This window comes from Chiloscyllium punctatum, chromosome 36 (assembly GCF_047496795.1).
Source record: "Chiloscyllium punctatum isolate Juve2018m chromosome 36, sChiPun1.3, whole genome shotgun sequence".
Classification (NCBI taxonomy): Eukaryota; Metazoa; Chordata; class Chondrichthyes; order Orectolobiformes; family Hemiscylliidae; genus Chiloscyllium; species Chiloscyllium punctatum.
Window position 1 is genome coordinate 39,504,002 of NC_092774.1, and position 16,643 is coordinate 39,520,644.

Genomic DNA, 16,643 nt, shown 5'->3' on the forward strand with positions numbered 1-16,643 from the left:
TGCAAACACCATGTGCCGATATTTAACCCTTTCGAATCACTGTGAAGTGATTGGATTCAAACAAACTCTGCGATGATTCACTCTTTCTCAGCTCCATAGGCAGACAGGCCTGGGAAGTCAAGCTGTCAGTGTGGTTCTGTATTCGTGGGCCGAGTGGTTAATGCGATGTACATGAAATCCATTGCGGTTTCCCCTCGCAGGTGTGAACCCTGCCGAGTACAAAATGAGAAATGTCGTCGAAAAGAAAGGGAGCTTGCTCCCCGGCTTCTTCTTTAAGATTCAAATCAGTGGAGGGGGAAAAATATTTCACTCAAATTGGGACTGGTGGGAATCTGCAACCCACTGCCTGTTCGGGTGGAACAAGCAGATACCCGCAGAGCTTCTTTTGAGGCTATGAGCAAAGTGTTTGGAAATGAGACTAGAACAGTGAGGTGCTTGAAATCGTGATCGAAATGAAGCAGGCACCTGAGGACAAGGGTGTTTCCTTTGCCAGTGAAAGATACTGCTTCACCAAGTTGGGCCTGTGGAAGGGAATCAGTGACGGTGATTATCTTTGGTTGTTCGCCTTGTGAATGAACCCATTGCTGCGCATGTCCGTGCTAACGTCAGAACTCTGCAGCATGGTGGCGTGAGATACGCACAGGGCCGGGGCCAATGGATGATGCATCTGACTCCACCTCCCTGTTTGAAATGCAGCTCACAGCTTCTTCACACACCCCAATTAATCTTTCTCATTGTCCTGTAGCCGGCATACGGTTTGAATTCCCGATCTGCGGGAATGAGAATCCTTTCACTGTCTCGCGTCAGTAAATGTCCCTGAGAACATCTGAGTCAACTCACAGCGCAGTCATATGAGGGGAAGCTGAAATAGCCCCACATGCTGCTCACGGGCACATTTTATTCTCCCCAACTCAACGCCTCAAACACTGCGGCTCCTGGGAGTGGAAAAGAAACAATCACCAAAACCCAGTCCAAGCTCTGTGAATCTTCAGAAAATCAGCAAACGTTCATCCCTTCGGATTTTCTATCCTGGGCTGACAGGGATGGGTTTTGTCACTCTTTTCTAGGACATTGCAAGTGGATGTTTTGCAAACATGCACTACAATGCAATCTGATTAATCAGGACCTGGATGTTTTCGGTCTTTGAATGTATGTGTTGTGCTCCAGAACTTTGCTGTTCACAGTTTATAATACTTATCTTCCCAGTCCCCTGTATCACTTGTCGAAAATGTTTAATTTGTGTCTTGTAATCCTTTCACTGTCTGCTAATGAGGATAGCGTTTCCGTGTTTTACCTAAATTATCTTGACCTTGCATACCTCAAGCCTCAAGCGAATTTCACGAGAAACCTTCTCCAGTTCAAAAGCCAACTGTTCATGATGGCTCTGTTCCTTGTCACGTGTCCAATTTCAGATCGATGTTGTTAATGTCCCTTCTACTCCTTCAGATCCAGGTTTCGCTCACAGGGCTAGAACAGAACTGTCACCAAATACATTTACCAATCTACGTTCATCCTATCGATTGTATTAGCATCATCAACACTTCTCATCAAAATAACTCGAGAGACTTTCATCACAATTTTCTGTGAACAGTCATACATTAGCTTTGCTGAATGAACCCCAAATTTCTTGAAGTGGCTCCTTATTTTCGGCCCTGATTATTAATCTCTCTACGCATGGGAATGGATCCTTCCCAGCCGCTCTATCTCTCATCAATGTGTGTAGTTCAATTCGATCTCCCATCAGCCTCCTCTGTCCTGATCAAATCCAGGGCAACAGGAACCGTTGGGGCTATGGCGCGGACAGGACAATCCCAATACTCACCTTTCCTGTTAGAACTATTCCATGAGAAAGTTTAGACCACAACTTTGGGCGTGTAGTTGTGGCCGAACACTTAAGGTGTTGGCGTAGAGATCCTTTGGGGCTCCCCGCCCAGGGTGGTAACCTGCTGGCTATGATTTCTTCGCTGGCGATTTTAAATGACTTCCTGTTGGTTGCATTATCGCTCAAACTTCACAAAACCCGTCTCAATAAAGACCCGTTTTCTCATGTCTGGGAATTGATTGCCATGCAGGAAACTCGGGTTCTGAACAAACAACGTACCAGACTCACAACGTCAGCTCTGTTTCCCTTTCCACAGATGCTGCTCGACCCGTTGGCTTTCTGCAGTATTCTCTGTGTTTATTAGGCACAAGTGCTGCTTTTCATTCAAGAACTTCAATCCCTGTCCTCTGGTAACTGACTCTGGTCAGTGGCAATTGGTTCTTCTGATCATTAAACTGCCCATTCCCACCGCTTCTTCCTCCATCGTGACCAACAGCCCCAGGAAATCTCCAGTTTTCCTTCTTTGCTCCAAAGCGAACATTCTCCATCTTGGGAATGTCTCCCCAAAATGGAAATTCCTCATCCCTGGACATGAGGCAAGGCGTACAATTGGAAGAGATTTTGGCAAAATATTGTCAGTTAGGAAATGGAAAAATGTTCAAATGTTCATGAAGCAACACAGAAATCCCAGTCTCCAGCTTTGTGAACCTTTAGAAACACTTTGCGAAGCGGATTTCGAGGAGAATGAAAGATGACCGGTCCGATTGAGCAGAGACAGTCCAGACACCGTCCCCTTGTTGACGAGGCCGGGAGGTTGACTCTGATGTTCTTGGCACATGAACTGATCTGAGACAATGAAAGAATTGTCGTTCCTGCACATCATGAATTCAATCCCCTTCTCCCCTGCGAGCCAACGAGAGAACTCGGGAACAGGCAAAACACTGAAAGGCTGGAAGGGCGACGGCCCCGGAGTAAGAAAGCTAGTTCCTCGTGACATGGATGTGTCTGCAGACTGTCCCCGGTATCTCCACAAGAGATCTCCCAGGCTTGATTATGGAAAAGTAAAACTGATAGACGACAATTGTAATTCTCGGCGGGGAGGCTGAATTATAAAATCACCAGGCGATGGTGCAGCCCAAGTCAGCGCCTGTCTCTGTGGCGCAATTGGTCAGCGCGTTCGGCTGTTAACCGAAAGGTTGGTGGTTCGAGCCCACCCAGGGGCGGTGTGTTCGCTGCCCTTCTTTGGCTTCGAAGCTGTGCGCTTATAATGGCGTCAGGAAAATTTTCCCCCAACGGAAATCTTCTCCACAAAGGGGTTTCTGAATTGAATTGATGTCTAACGGAAGGGACTGCGTTTGCTGAGAAGACGAGACCAAAAGAGAAACTAGGCAGGTTTGACAGTACCTGTCGGTGAAAACACAATTTTGAAATGTTGCCTCTGATTCTCTTTCCACAGATGTTGCCTGACCTGCTGAGTTCCTCCTGCAATTTCTAACTGAAAGTTCATTTCATCTTTTGGGGTGAAACACCGAAATATCTGCAAACACCATGTGCCGATATTTAACCCTTTCGAATCACTGTGAAGTGATTGGATTCAAACAAACTCTGCGATGATTCACTCTTTCTCAGCTCCATAGGCAGACAGGCCTGGGAAGTCAAGCTGTCAGTGTGGTTCTGTATTCGTGGGCCGAGTGGTTAATGCGATGTACATGAAATCCATTGCGGTTTCCCCTCGCAGGTGTGAACCCTGCCGAGTACAAAATGAGAAATGTCGTCGAAAAGAAAGGGAGCTTGCTCCCCGGCTTCTTCTTTAAGATTCAAATCAGTGGAGGGGGAAAAATATTTCACTCAAATTGGGACTGGTGGGAATCTGCAACCCACTGCCTGTTCGGGTGGAACAAGCAGATACCCGCAGAGCTTCTTTTGAGGCTATGAGAAAAGTGTTTGGAAATGAGACTAGAACAGTGAGGTGCTTGAAATCGTGATCGAAATGAAGCAGGCACCTGAGGACAAGGGTGTTTCCTTTGCCAGTGAAAGATACTGCTTCACCAAGTTGGGCCTGTGGAAGGGAATCAGTGACGGTGATTATCTTTGGTTGTTCGCCTTGTGAATGAACCCATTGCTGCGCATGTCCGTGCTAACGTCAGAACTCTGCAGCATGGTGGCGTGAGATACGCACAGGGCCGGGGCCAATGGATGATGCATCTGACTCCACCTCCCTGTTTGAAATGCAGCTCACAGCTTCTTCACACACCCCAATTAATCTTTCTCATTGTCCTGTAGCCGGCATACGGTTTGAATTCCCGATCTGCGGGAATGAGAATCCTTTCACTGTCTCGCGTCAGTAAATGTCCCTGAGAACATCTGAGTCAACTCACAGCGCAGTCATATGAGGGGAAGCTGAAATAGCCCCACATGCTGCTCACGGGCACATTTTATTCTCCCCAACTCAACGCCTCAAACACTGCGGCTCCTGGGAGTGGAAAAGAAACAATCACCAAAACCCAGTCCAAGCTCTGTGAATCTTCAGAAAATCAGCAAACGTTCATCCCTTCGGATTTTCTATCCTGGGCTGACAGGGATGGGTTTTGTCACTCTTTTGTAGGACATTGCAAGTGGATGTTTTGCAAACATGCACTACAATGCAATCTGATTAATCAGGACCTGGATGTTTTCGGTCTTTGAATGTATGTGTTGTGCTCCAGAACTTTGCTGTTCACAGTTTATAATACTTATCTTCCCAGTCCCCTGTATCACTTGTCGAAAATGTTTAATTTGTGTCTTGTAATCCTTTCACTGTCTGCTAATGAGGATAGCGTTTCCGTGTTTTACCTAAATTATCTTGACCTTGCATACCTCAAGCCTCAAGCGAATTTCACGAGAAACCTTCTCCAGTTCAAAAGCCAACTGTTCATGATGGCTCTGTTCCTTGTCACGTGTCCAATTTCAGATCGATGTTGTTAATGTCCCTTCTACTCCTTCAGATCCAGGTTTCGCTCACAGGGCTAGAACAGAACTGTCACCAAATACATTTACCAATCTACGTTCATCCTATCGATTGTATTAGCATCATCAACACTTCTCATCAAAATAACTCGAGAGACTTTCATCACAATTTTCTGTGAACAGTCATACATTAGCTTTGCTGAATGAACCCCAAATTTCTTGAAGTGGCTCCTTATTTTCGGCCCTGATTATTAATCTCTCTACGCATGGGAATGGATCCTTCCCAGCCGCTCTATCTCTCATCAATGTGTGTAGTTCAATTCGATCTCCCATCAGCCTCCTCTGTCCTGATCAAATCCAGGGCAACAGGAACCGTTGGGGCTATGGCGCGGACAGGACAATGCCAATACTCACCTTTCCTGTTAGAACTATTCCATGAGAAAGTTTAGACCACAACTTTGGGCGTGTAGTTGTGGCCGAACACTTAAGGTGTTGGCGTAGAGATCCTTTGGGGCTCCCCGCCCAGGGTGGTAACCTGCTGGCTATGATTTCTTCGCTGGCGATTTTAAATGACTTCCTGTTGGTTGCATTATCGCTCAAACTTCACAAAACCCGTCTCAATAAAGACCCGTTTTCTCATGTCTGGGAATTGATTGCCATGCAGGAAACTCGGGTTCTGAACAAACAACGTACCAGACTCACAACGTCAGCTCTGTTTCCCTTTCCACAGATGCTGCTCGACCCGTTGGCTTTCTGCAGTATTCTCTGTGTTTATTAGGCACAAGTGCTGCTTTTCATTCAAGAACTTCAATCCCTGTCCTCTGGTAACTGACTCTGGTCAGTGGCAATTGGTTCTTCTGATCATTAAACTGCCCATTCCCACCGCTTCTTCCTCCATCGTGACCAACAGCCCCAGGAAATCTCCAGTTTTCCTTCTTTGCTCCAAAGCGAACATTCTCCATCTTGGGAATGTCTCCCCAAAATGGAAATTCCTCATCCCTGGACATGAGGCAAGGCGTACAATTGGAAGAGATTTTGGCAAAATATTGTCAGTTAGGAAATGGAAAAATGTTCAAATGTTCATGAAGCAACACAGAAATCCCAGTCTCCAGCTTTGTGAACCTTTAGAAACACTTTGCGAAGCGGATTTCGAGGAGAATGAAAGATGACCGGTCCGATTGAGCAGAGACAGTCCAGACACCGTCCCCTTGTTGACGAGGCCGGGAGGTTGACTCTGATGTTCTTGGCACATGAACTGATCTGAGACAATGAAAGAATTGTCGTTCCTGCACATCATGAATTCAAACCCCTTCTCCCCTGCGAGCCAACGAGAGAACTCGGGAACAGGCAAAACACTGAAAGGCTGGAAGGGCGACGGCCCCGGAGTAAGAAAGCTAGTTCCTCGTGACATGGATGTGTCTGCAGACTGTCCCCGGTATCTCCACAAGAGATCTCCCAGGCTTGATTATGGAAAAGTAAAACTGATAGACGACAATTGTAATTCTCGGCGGGGAGGCTGAAGTATAAAATCACCAGGCGATGGTGCAGCCCAAATCAGCGCCTGTCTCTGTGGCGCAATTGGTCAGCGCGTTCGGCTGTTAACCGAAAGGTTGGTGGTTCGAGCCCACCCAGGGGCGGTGTGTTCGCTGCCCTTCTTTGGCTTCGAAGCTGTGCGCTTTTAATGGCGTCAGGAAAATTTTCCCCCAACGGAAATCTTCTCCACAAAGGGGTTTCTGAATTGAATTGATGTCTAACGGAAGGGACTGCGTTTGCTGAGAAGACGAGACCAAAAGAGAAACTAGGCAGGTTTGACAGTACCTGTCGGTGAAAACACAATTTTGAAATGTTGCCTCTGATTCTCTTTCCACAGATGTTGCCTGACCTGCTGAGTTCCTCCTGCAATTTCTAACTGAAAGTTCATTTCATCTTTTGGGGTGAAACACCGAAATATCTGCAAACACCATGTGCCGATATTTAACCCTTTCGAATCACTGTGAAGTGATTGGATTCAAACAAACTCTGCGATGATTCACTCTTTCTCAGCTCCACAGGCAGACAGGCCTGGGAAGTCAAGCTGTCAGTGTGGTTCTGTATTCGTGGGCCGAGTGGTTAATGCGATGTACATGAAATCCATTGCGGTTTCCCCTCGCAGGTGTGAACCCTGCCGAGTACAAAATGAGAAATGTCGTCGAAAAGAAAGGGAGCTTGCTCCCCGGCTTCTTCTTTAAGATTCAAATCAGTGGAGGGGGAAAAATATTTCACTCAAATTGGGACTGGTGGGAATCTGCAACCCACTGCCTGTTCGGGTGGAACAAGCAGATACCCGCAGAGCTTCTTTTGAGGCTATGAGCAAAGTGTTTGGAAATGAGACTAGAACAGTGAGGTGCTTGAAATCGTGATCGAAATGAAGCAGGCACCTGAGGACAAGGGTGTTTCCTTTGCCAGTGAAAGATACTGCTTCACCAAGTTGGGCCTGTGGAAGGGAATCAGTGACGGTGATTATCTTTGGTTGTTCGCCTTGTGAATGAACCCATTGCTGCGCATGTCCGTGCTAACGTCAGAACTCTGCAGCATGGTGGCGTGAGATACGCACAGGGCCGGGGCCAATGGATGATGCATCTGACTCCACCTCCCTGTTTGAAATGCAGCTCACAGCTTCTTCACACACCCCAATTAATCTTTCTCATTGTCCTGTAGCCGGCATACGGTTTGAATTCCCGATCTGCGGGAATGAGAATCCTTTCACTGTCTCGCGTCAGTAAATGTCCCTGAGAACATCTGAGTCAACTCACAGCGCAGTCATATGAGGGGAAGCTGAAATAGCCCCACATGCTGCTCACGGGCACATTTTATTCTCCCCAACTCAACGCCTCAAACACTGCGGCTCCTGGGAGTGGAAAAGAAACAATCACCAAAACCCAGTCCAAGCTCTGTGAATCTTCAGAAAATCAGCAAACGTTCATCCCTTCGGATTTTCTATCCTGGGCTGACAGGGATGGGTTTTGTCACTCTTTTGTAGGACATTGCAAGTGGATGTTTTGCAAACATGCACTACAATGCAATCTGATTAATCAGGACCTGGATGTTTTCGGTCTTTGAATGTATGTGTTGTGCTCCAGAACTTTGCTGTTCACAGTTTATAATACTTATCTTCCCAGTCCCCTGTATCACTTGTCGAAAATGTTTAATTTGTGTCTTGTAATCCTTTCACTGTCTGCTAATGAGGATAGCGTTTCCGTGTTTTACCTAAATTATCTTGACCTTGCATACCTCAAGCCTCAAGCGAATTTCACGAGAAACCTTCTCCAGTTCAAAAGCCAACTGTTCATGATGGCTCTGTTCCTTGTCACGTGTCCAATTTCAGATCGATGTTGTTAATGTCCCTTCTACTCCTTCAGATCCAGGTTTCGCTCACAGGGCTAGAACAGAACTGTCACCAAATACATTTACCAATCTACGTTCATCCTATCGATTGTATTAGCATCATCAACACTTCTCATCAAAATAACTCGAGAGACTTTCATCACAATTTTCTGTGAACAGTCATACATTAGCTTTGCTGAATGAACCCCAAATTTCTTGAAGTGGCTCCTTATTTTCGGCCCTGATTATTAATCTCTCTACGCATGGGAATGGATCCTTCCCAGCCGCTCTATCTCTCATCAATGTGTGTAGTTCAATTCGATCTCCCATCAGCCTCCTCTGTCCTGATCAAATCCAGGGCAACAGGAACCGTTGGGGCTATGGCGCGGACAGGACAATCCCAATACTCACCTTTCCTGTTAGAACTATTCCATGAGAAAGTTTAGACCACAACTTTGGGCGTGTAGTTGTGGCCGAACACTTAAGGTGTTGGCGTAGAGATCCTTTGGGGCTCCCCGCCCAGGGTGGTAACCTGCTGGCTATGATTTCTTCGCTGGCGATTTTAAATGACTTCCTGTTGGTTGCATTATCGCTCAAACTTCACAAAACCCGTCTCAATAAAGACCCGTTTTCTCATGTCTGGGAATTGATTGCCATGCAGGAAACTCGGGTTCTGAACAAACAACGTACCAGACTCACAACGTCAGCTCTGTTTCCCTTTCCACAGATGCTGCTCGACCCGTTGGCTTTCTGCAGTATTCTCTGTGTTTATTAGGCACAAGTGCTGCTTTTCATTCAAGAACTTCAATCCCTGTCCTCTGGTAACTGACTCTGGTCAGTGGCAATTGGTTCTTCTGATCATTAAACTGCCCATTCCCACCGCTTCTTCCTCCATCGTGACCAACAGCCCCAGGAAATCTCCAGTTTTCCTTCTTTGCTCCAAAGCGAACATTCTCCATCTTGGGAATGTCTCCCCAAAATGGAAATTCCTCATCCCTGGACATGAGGCAAGGCGTACAATTGGAAGAGATTTTGGCAAAATATTGTCAGTTAGGAAATGGAAAAATGTTCAAATGTTCATGAAGCAACACAGAAATCCCAGTCTCCAGCTTTGTGAACCTTTAGAAACACTTTGCGAAGCGGATTTCGAGGAGAATGAAAGATGACCGGTCCGATTGAGCAGAGACAGTCCAGACACCGTCCCCTTGTTGACGAGGCCGGGAGGTTGACTCTGATGTTCTTGGCACATGAACTGATCTGAGACAATGAAAGAATTGTCGTTCCTGCACATCATGAATTCAAACCCCTTCTCCCCTGCGAGCCAACGAGAGAACTCGGGAACAGGCAAAACACTGAAAGGCTGGAAGGGCGACGGCCCCGGAGTAAGAAAGCTAGTTCCTCGTGACATGGATGTGTCTGCAGACTGTCCCCGGTATCTCCACAAGAGATCTCCCAGGCTTGATTATGGAAAAGTAAAACTGATAGACGACAATTGTAATTCTCGGCGGGGAGGCTGAAGTATAAAATCACCAGGCGATGGTGCAGCCCAAGTCAGCGCCTGTCTCTGTGGCGCAATTGGTCAGCGCGTTCGGCTGTTAACCGAAAGGTTGGTGGTTCGAGCCCACCCAGGGGCGGTGTGTTCGCTGCCCTTCTTTGGCTTCGAAGCTGTGCGCTTTTAATGGCGTCAGGAAAATTTTCCCCCAACGGAAATCTTCTCCACAAAGGGGTTTCTGAATTGAATTGATGTCTAACGGAAGGGACTGCGTTTGCTGAGAAGACGAGACCAAAAGAGAAACTAGGCAGGTTTGACAGTACCTGTCGGTGAAAACACAATTTTGAAATGTTGCCTCTGATTCTCTTTCCACAGATGTTGCCTGACCTGCTGAGTTCCTCCTGCAATTTCTAACTGAAAGTTCATTTCATCTTTTGGGGTGAAACACCGAAATATCTGCAAACACCATGTGCCGATATTTAACCCTTTCGAATCACTGTGAAGTGATTGGATTCAAACAAACTCTGCGATGATTCACTCTTTCTCAGCTCCATAGGCAGACAGGCCTGGGAAGTCAAGCTGTCAGTGTGGTTCTGTATTCGTGGGCCGAGTGGTTAATGCGATGTACATGAAATCCATTGCGGTTTCCCCTCGCAGGTGTGAACCCTGCCGAGTACAAAATGAGAAATGTCGTCGAAAAGAAAGGGAGCTTGCTCCCCGGCTTCTTCTTTAAGATTCAAATCAGTGGAGGGGGGAGAATATTTCACTCAAATTGGGACTGGTGGGAATCTACAACCCACTGCCTGTTCGGGTGGAGCAAGCAGATACCCGCAGAGCTTCTTTTGAGGCTATGAGCAAAGTGTTTGGAAATGAGACTAGAACAGTGAGGTGCTTGAAATCGTGATCGAAATGAAGCAGGCACCTGAGGACAAGGGTGTTTCCTTTGCCAGTGAAAGATACTGCTTCACCAAGTTGGGCCTGTGGAAGGGAATCAGTGACGGTGATTATCTTTGGTTGTTCGCCTTGTGAATGAACCCATTGCTGCGCATGTCCGTGCTAACGTCAGAACTCTGCAGCATGGTGGCGTGAGATACGCACAGGGCCGGGGCCAATGGATGATGCATCTGACTCCACCTCCCTGTTTGAAATGCAGCTCACAGCTTCTTCACACACCCCAATTAATCTTTCTCATTGTCCTGTAGCCGGCATACGGTTTGAATTCCCGATCTGCGGGAATGAGAATCCTTTCACTGTCTCGCGTCAGTAAATGTCCCTGAGAACATCTGAGTCAACTCACAGCGCAGTCATATGAGGGGAAGCTGAAATAGCCCCACATGCTGCTCACGGGCACATTTTATTCTCCCCAACTCAACGCCTCAAACACTGCGGCTCCTGGGAGTGGAAAAGAAACAATCACCAAAACCCAGTCCAAGCTCTGTGAATCTTCAGAAAATCAGCAAACGTTCATCCCTTCGGATTTTCTATCCTGGGCTGACAGGGATGGGTTTTGTCACTCTTTTGTAGGACATTGCAAGTGGATGTTTTGCAAAAATGCACTACAATGCAATCTGATTAATCAGGACCTGGATGTTTTCGGTCTTTGAATGTATGTGTTGTGCTCCAGAACTTTGCTGTTCACAGTTTATAATACTTATCTTCCCAGTCCCCTGTATCACTTGTCGAAAATGTTTAATTTGTGTCTTGTAATCCTTTCACTGTCTGCTAATGAGGATAGCGTTTCCGTGTTTTACCTAAATTATCTTGACCTTGCATACCTCAAGCCTCAAGCGAATTTCACGAGAAACCTTCTCCAGTTCAAAAGCCAACTGTTCATGATGGCTCTGTTCCTTGTCACGTGTCCAATTTCAGATCGATGTTGTTAATGTCCCTTCTACTCCTTCAGATCCAGGTTTCGCTCACAGGGCTAGAACAGAACTGTCACCAAATACATTTACCAATCTACGTTCATCCTATCGATTGTATTAGCATCATCAACACTTCTCATCAAAATAACTCGAGAGACTTTCATCACAATTTTCTGTGAACAGTCATACATTAGCTTTGCTGAATGAACCCCAAATTTCTTGAAGTGGCTCCTTATTTTCGGCCCTGATTATTAATCTCTCTACGCATGGGAATGGATCCTTCCCAGCCGCTCTATCTCTCATCAATGTGTGTAGTTCAATTCGATCTCCCATCAGCCTCCTCTGTCCTGATCAAATCCAGGGCAACAGGAACCGTTGGGGCTATGGCGCGGACAGGACAATGCCAATACTCACCTTTCCTGTTAGAACTATTCCATGAGAAAGTTTAGACCACAACTTTGGGCGTGTAGTTGTGGCCGAACACTTAAGGTGTTGGCGTAGAGATCCTTTGGGGCTCCCCGCCCAGGGTGGTAACCTGCTGGCTATGATTTCTTCGCTGGCGATTTTAAATGACTTCCTGTTGGTTGCATTATCGCTCAAACTTCACAAAACCCGTCTCAATAAAGACCCGTTTTCTCATGTCTGGGAATTGATTGCCATGCAGGAAACTCGGGTTCTGAACAAACAACGTACCAGACTCACAACGTCAGCTCTGTTTCCCTTTCCACAGATGCTGCTCGACCCGTTGGCTTTCTGCAGTATTCTCTGTGTTTATTAGGCACAAGTGCTGCTTTTCATTCAAGAACTTCAATCCCTGTCCTCTGGTAACTGACTCTGGTCAGTGGCAATTGGTTCTTCTGATCATTAAACTGCCCATTCCCACCGCTTCTTCTCCCATCATGACCAACAGAGCCAGGAAATCTCCAGTTATCCTTCTTTGCTCCAAAGCGAACATTCTCCACCTTGGGAATGTCTCCCCAAAATGGAAATTCCTCATCCCTGGACATGAGGCAAGGCGTACAATTGGGAAGAAATTTTGGCAAAATATTGTCAGTTAGGAAATGGAAAAATGTTCAAATGTTCATGAAGCAACACAGAAATCCCAGTCTCCAGCTTTGTGAACCTTTAGAAACACTTTGCGAAGCGGATTTAGAGGAGAATGAAAGATGACCGGTCCGATTGAGCAGAGACAGTCCAGACACCGTCCCCTTGTTGACGAGGCCGGGAGGTTGACTCTGATGTTCTCGGCACATGAACTGATCTGAGACGTTGAAAGAATTGTCGTTACTGCACATCAGGAATTCAAACTCCTTCTCGCCTCCGAGCCAATGAGAGAACTCGGGAACAGGCAAAACGCTGAAAGGCTGGAAGGGCGACGGCCCCGGAGTAAGAAAGCTAGTTCCTCGTGACATGGATGTGTCTGCAGAGAGTGGGATCAGACTGTCCTCAGTGTCTCCACAGTAAATGTCCCAGACTTTATTTGTGATAATTAAGACTGATAGACCACAATTGTAATTTTAGGCGGGGCAGGCTGAATTTTGAATTCACTAATATCCTCCCCTAAGCGATGGCCTTTTGTCGTTGCTTGTCTCTGTGGCGCAATTGGCCAGCGCATTCGGCTGTTAACTGAAAAGTTGGTTCTTCGAGCCCACCCAGTGGCGGTGTGTTGGTTGCTCCTCCTTGGCTTGGGTTGTGTGCTTTTAATGGGGTCTATCAAACAATTTCCAGAACAGTTGCTTCTCATTCTGTCTCCTTGCTTCCGTTTGTCCCGTCTCCAGGAACCGGGCCCTCTCTACTGGCAGAAAATTAAACCGTTTTCTTTCGAAACTTTTCTCTGACACCTGAGTGACCAGTGACAAGCATTGCCCTCCTCAACAGAGAACAGGAGAAGACCACGCAGACCTCCACGAGTGTGTCATCTCAATTGTGCACATTGGGTCAGTATATCAATGTGAAATATTTATGTCGAAGTGTTTTGGGAAGCAGATGAGTAGGCGAGGTGCAGAACAGAGCGCCCTTATACGGAAAGCTGCTAAAGAGGACATTGAGTGAATAGGAGAGATGGTTTCCCTTCTGGGTGATGCTCCCATCACGCACCCGCAGACATTCCCACATTCTGTTTTTCGAACTGCGATTTCGATCAAAAGCACATAATTTCAACACTCACAAAATTCAAACTTTAACAAATTGCTCATAGATGTACTTTGCGGACACCTGGAAAAAGTTCTTCCAAACGTACCTGGGGAATTTCGGTCTGAGGGCTCTTGAACTTTAAGTAGAAGGAAGTTTGCCTCGAGGCTGCATAATATGGAGATGTGTTCCCCATGTTAACTGATAGTGGTTGACCATCCCAGTGCTTCCTAATGCAGAGTTGCCCTGACCCACAGGGAGGTTTCTTTGATAAACTCTCCCGGGGCTTCCAGCCGCACCGTGACGTCATAGGGCGAGCCCCCGGTGATGGCCTGCAGCTGCTGTGACGCAATAATGATGCTGGCCCCGGAACATGAATACAAATTAGTTCATGAGTCACGTGGTACTGAATTATTGGATGGAATGTTCTTTCAACTTCACGGATTTATATGTGAGAGGAGGTAAGTGGGCAGGGTTACGCCTCGGGTCCACTCTTCCTTCACTCTCAACACCCCACACCCACCTCCCATTGTCCCAAGGCACTTTATCCTCTAACCGCCGAATGTGTAACACCTGCCCATTTACCTGCTCCCTCCTGAATATCACAGGGCTCGAACATACCCGCCAGGTGAAGCAGCACTTTACCTGCACATTTGCCACAACCTAGTCTACTGCATTCGCTGCTCACAGTGTGGTTTCCCCAAAGTAGCATGAAGCATAAACTGGGTGACTGTTTCGCAGAACATCTCAATTCTGCCCGCAAAAAAGGCCCTGAGCTTCGGGTTGCCCGCCACTTTAACATGCCACCCTGTTCCCTGGCCAACATCTCTGTCTCAGGCATGCAGCAGTGTTCCAGCAAAGCTCAGCTCCAGATGGAAGAACAATGCTTCATTTTCCACTTGAAGACCCTACATGCCCCCTGTCTTCAATATCGAGTTCCATGACTTTAGGGCCTGAAATCCGCCATGTCCTATTCTCTCCTATTCACGTAACGTCGTCTTTAGCAGCTTACCCGTCAAAGGGTGCTCTGTTCTGCACCTCGCCTTCTCATCTGCTTCCCAAAAAACTCAACATGAATATTTCACATTGATATACTGGCCCAATGTGCACAGTTGAGTTGACACACTCGTGGAGGTCTGCGTGGTTTTCTCCTGTTCTCTGTTGAGGAGGGCAATGCTTGTGGTCATGTTCAGATGCGCAGATTTACACGGAAAAGGCAAGAGAATGATACGAATTGAGACACGCGTTTACTTACGGTGTAGAACCAGCAGAGCGAAGGTGGGCCGCATGGCCTCCATCTACGCTGTGACATATGTTATGATTCAGAGTTAAATCACAGTTCGATCAACAGAATGTGGGAATTTAGAAAACAGTTCATATTCACACAGCCTCCATACGTCTGCGAAACACCATATAACACGACAGCAGTGGAGATCTTTGACACCAGTCTCGAACTTGCCTGTCACACGCCAGACGAAAGGGTGAAGGGATCTATGGAAAACACTCCGTGCGGGAAAGTGGAGTGGCGCAGCGGGAGGGTGCTGGGTTCATGTCCCTCGATCAAAACTGTCGTCTGCTATTGCTTTCCTTTGTAACGGTACTCTGTTCTATATCTTGCCTTTGCCTCTGCTTCCCAAATCTTCGAGCATCTGAGCTGAATATGTCACTAAACACGGGCCCAATTTACACAATTGAGGGGAAGTGCTTGTGGAGATTTGAGTTGCTTTCCGCCGGTCTGCTCTGAACTGAATCCTAACACCTCTTCTCTGAAATGGGAATGAGCTGGTGAAGTTGAAACAATTCGAATTCGAATCCCTACAGTGTGGAAACAGGCCCTCCTGCTCAACAAGTCCGTATCAACCCTCCGAAGAGTAACCCGCCCAGACCCGACATTTACTTCTGACTGATGCCCCCAACCTCCCGACCTCTGGGCACTATGGGGCAGTTTAACATGGTCAGTCCACCTAACCTGCACATCTTTCGACTGTGGAAGGAAACCGGAGCACCGCAGGAAACCCACGCAGACACGGGGAGATTGAACAAACTCCACACAAACAAGCCGCACACGGGTAGGATCGAATTCAGGTCCCGTTATGAGACAGCAGGGTTAACCACTGAGCCACAAAGCCACATTATTTGCGGTCGTATTCATTCCCTGCAATAATTCCCCACTCCGGTTCAGACGTGAATGACAGGACGATCAGCATTTCGAAAGCAGCATCACCACACAGACACAGTTCCCATGATGAGGACACATATCACCGATTGGGAATCATCTCGGAGAGATACAAGTGACAGAGAGTCACATGGAAATGATGGACTGAACGGCTTCAGGCTGCGGCGGAATGACGTCACGCGTTGATGCCGTCCCTCTCCCTGTCTCTGGGACAGAGCGGCTGAGGGAGAAACAATGGCTCATTTTCAACTTCATCTGGGACAGTTGGGGCTCAGATGTTCACTGCTGCCCGTTCTCAGCAAAGAAACAGACGCCCGTGTTAGAAAAGTCTTTCTGCAGGATTGCTGTGTGAAGACGAATTCTGAACACCGAGCAGGCTGCACACAAATACACTCATATGGATATACCTGAGGGAACAGTTTCCGGTGTCCATTTCTCTCTGTCCCGCCATCACAGCATCTTTCTGTCTCTTTGATTACAGACCTTTGTAATGTAGTTAAAACTTGCCCATTTCCTATGCATTAGTGGAACTGACGTCTCCCATCCAAAGTGATTGCGAGAGAGCAGAAGAGCGAAGGGGCTCTGCCCTCCCCCAGAACAGTTTGCAATTAGAAACAATATGGTTTAATTATCCGCCAGTGGAGAGAGTCCAGTTACTGGGAACGGGACAAACAGCAGCGTCCTGGGCGCAGGGAGACGGAATGAGAAGCAAATGTTGTGGAATCTCTTTGCTGTTTGCGATTCTTGGTGCAACTCAAACGTATTTCACACTGAGCAAGTCTCAGCTGATTCAGGGGAGGGCGCTTGGAGCGTCCGGGGTCAGGGTAGCTCGCGCCGTGCTGGGCCTGT

At 47.2% G+C, this 16,643-nt stretch overlaps 3 non-coding genes across 3 annotated transcripts; all 3 read left to right on the top strand.

Moving 5' to 3' along the window:
* Positions 1 to 2,971: 2,971 nt before the first annotated feature.
* trnan-guu (transfer RNA asparagine (anticodon GUU)) lies at positions 2,972 to 3,045 on the top strand. Its single transcript has one exon. It is a non-coding gene; the product is annotated as a tRNA-Asn (tRNA).
* Positions 3,046 to 6,331: 3,286 nt separating this feature from the next.
* On the top strand, positions 6,332 to 6,405 carry trnan-guu (transfer RNA asparagine (anticodon GUU)). Its single transcript has one exon. It is a non-coding gene; the product is annotated as a tRNA-Asn (tRNA).
* A 3,286-nt stretch (positions 6,406 to 9,691) lies between these two features.
* On the top strand, positions 9,692 to 9,765 carry trnan-guu (transfer RNA asparagine (anticodon GUU)). Its single transcript has one exon. It is a non-coding gene; the product is annotated as a tRNA-Asn (tRNA).
* The last annotated feature ends 6,878 nt before the right edge of the window (positions 9,766 to 16,643 follow it).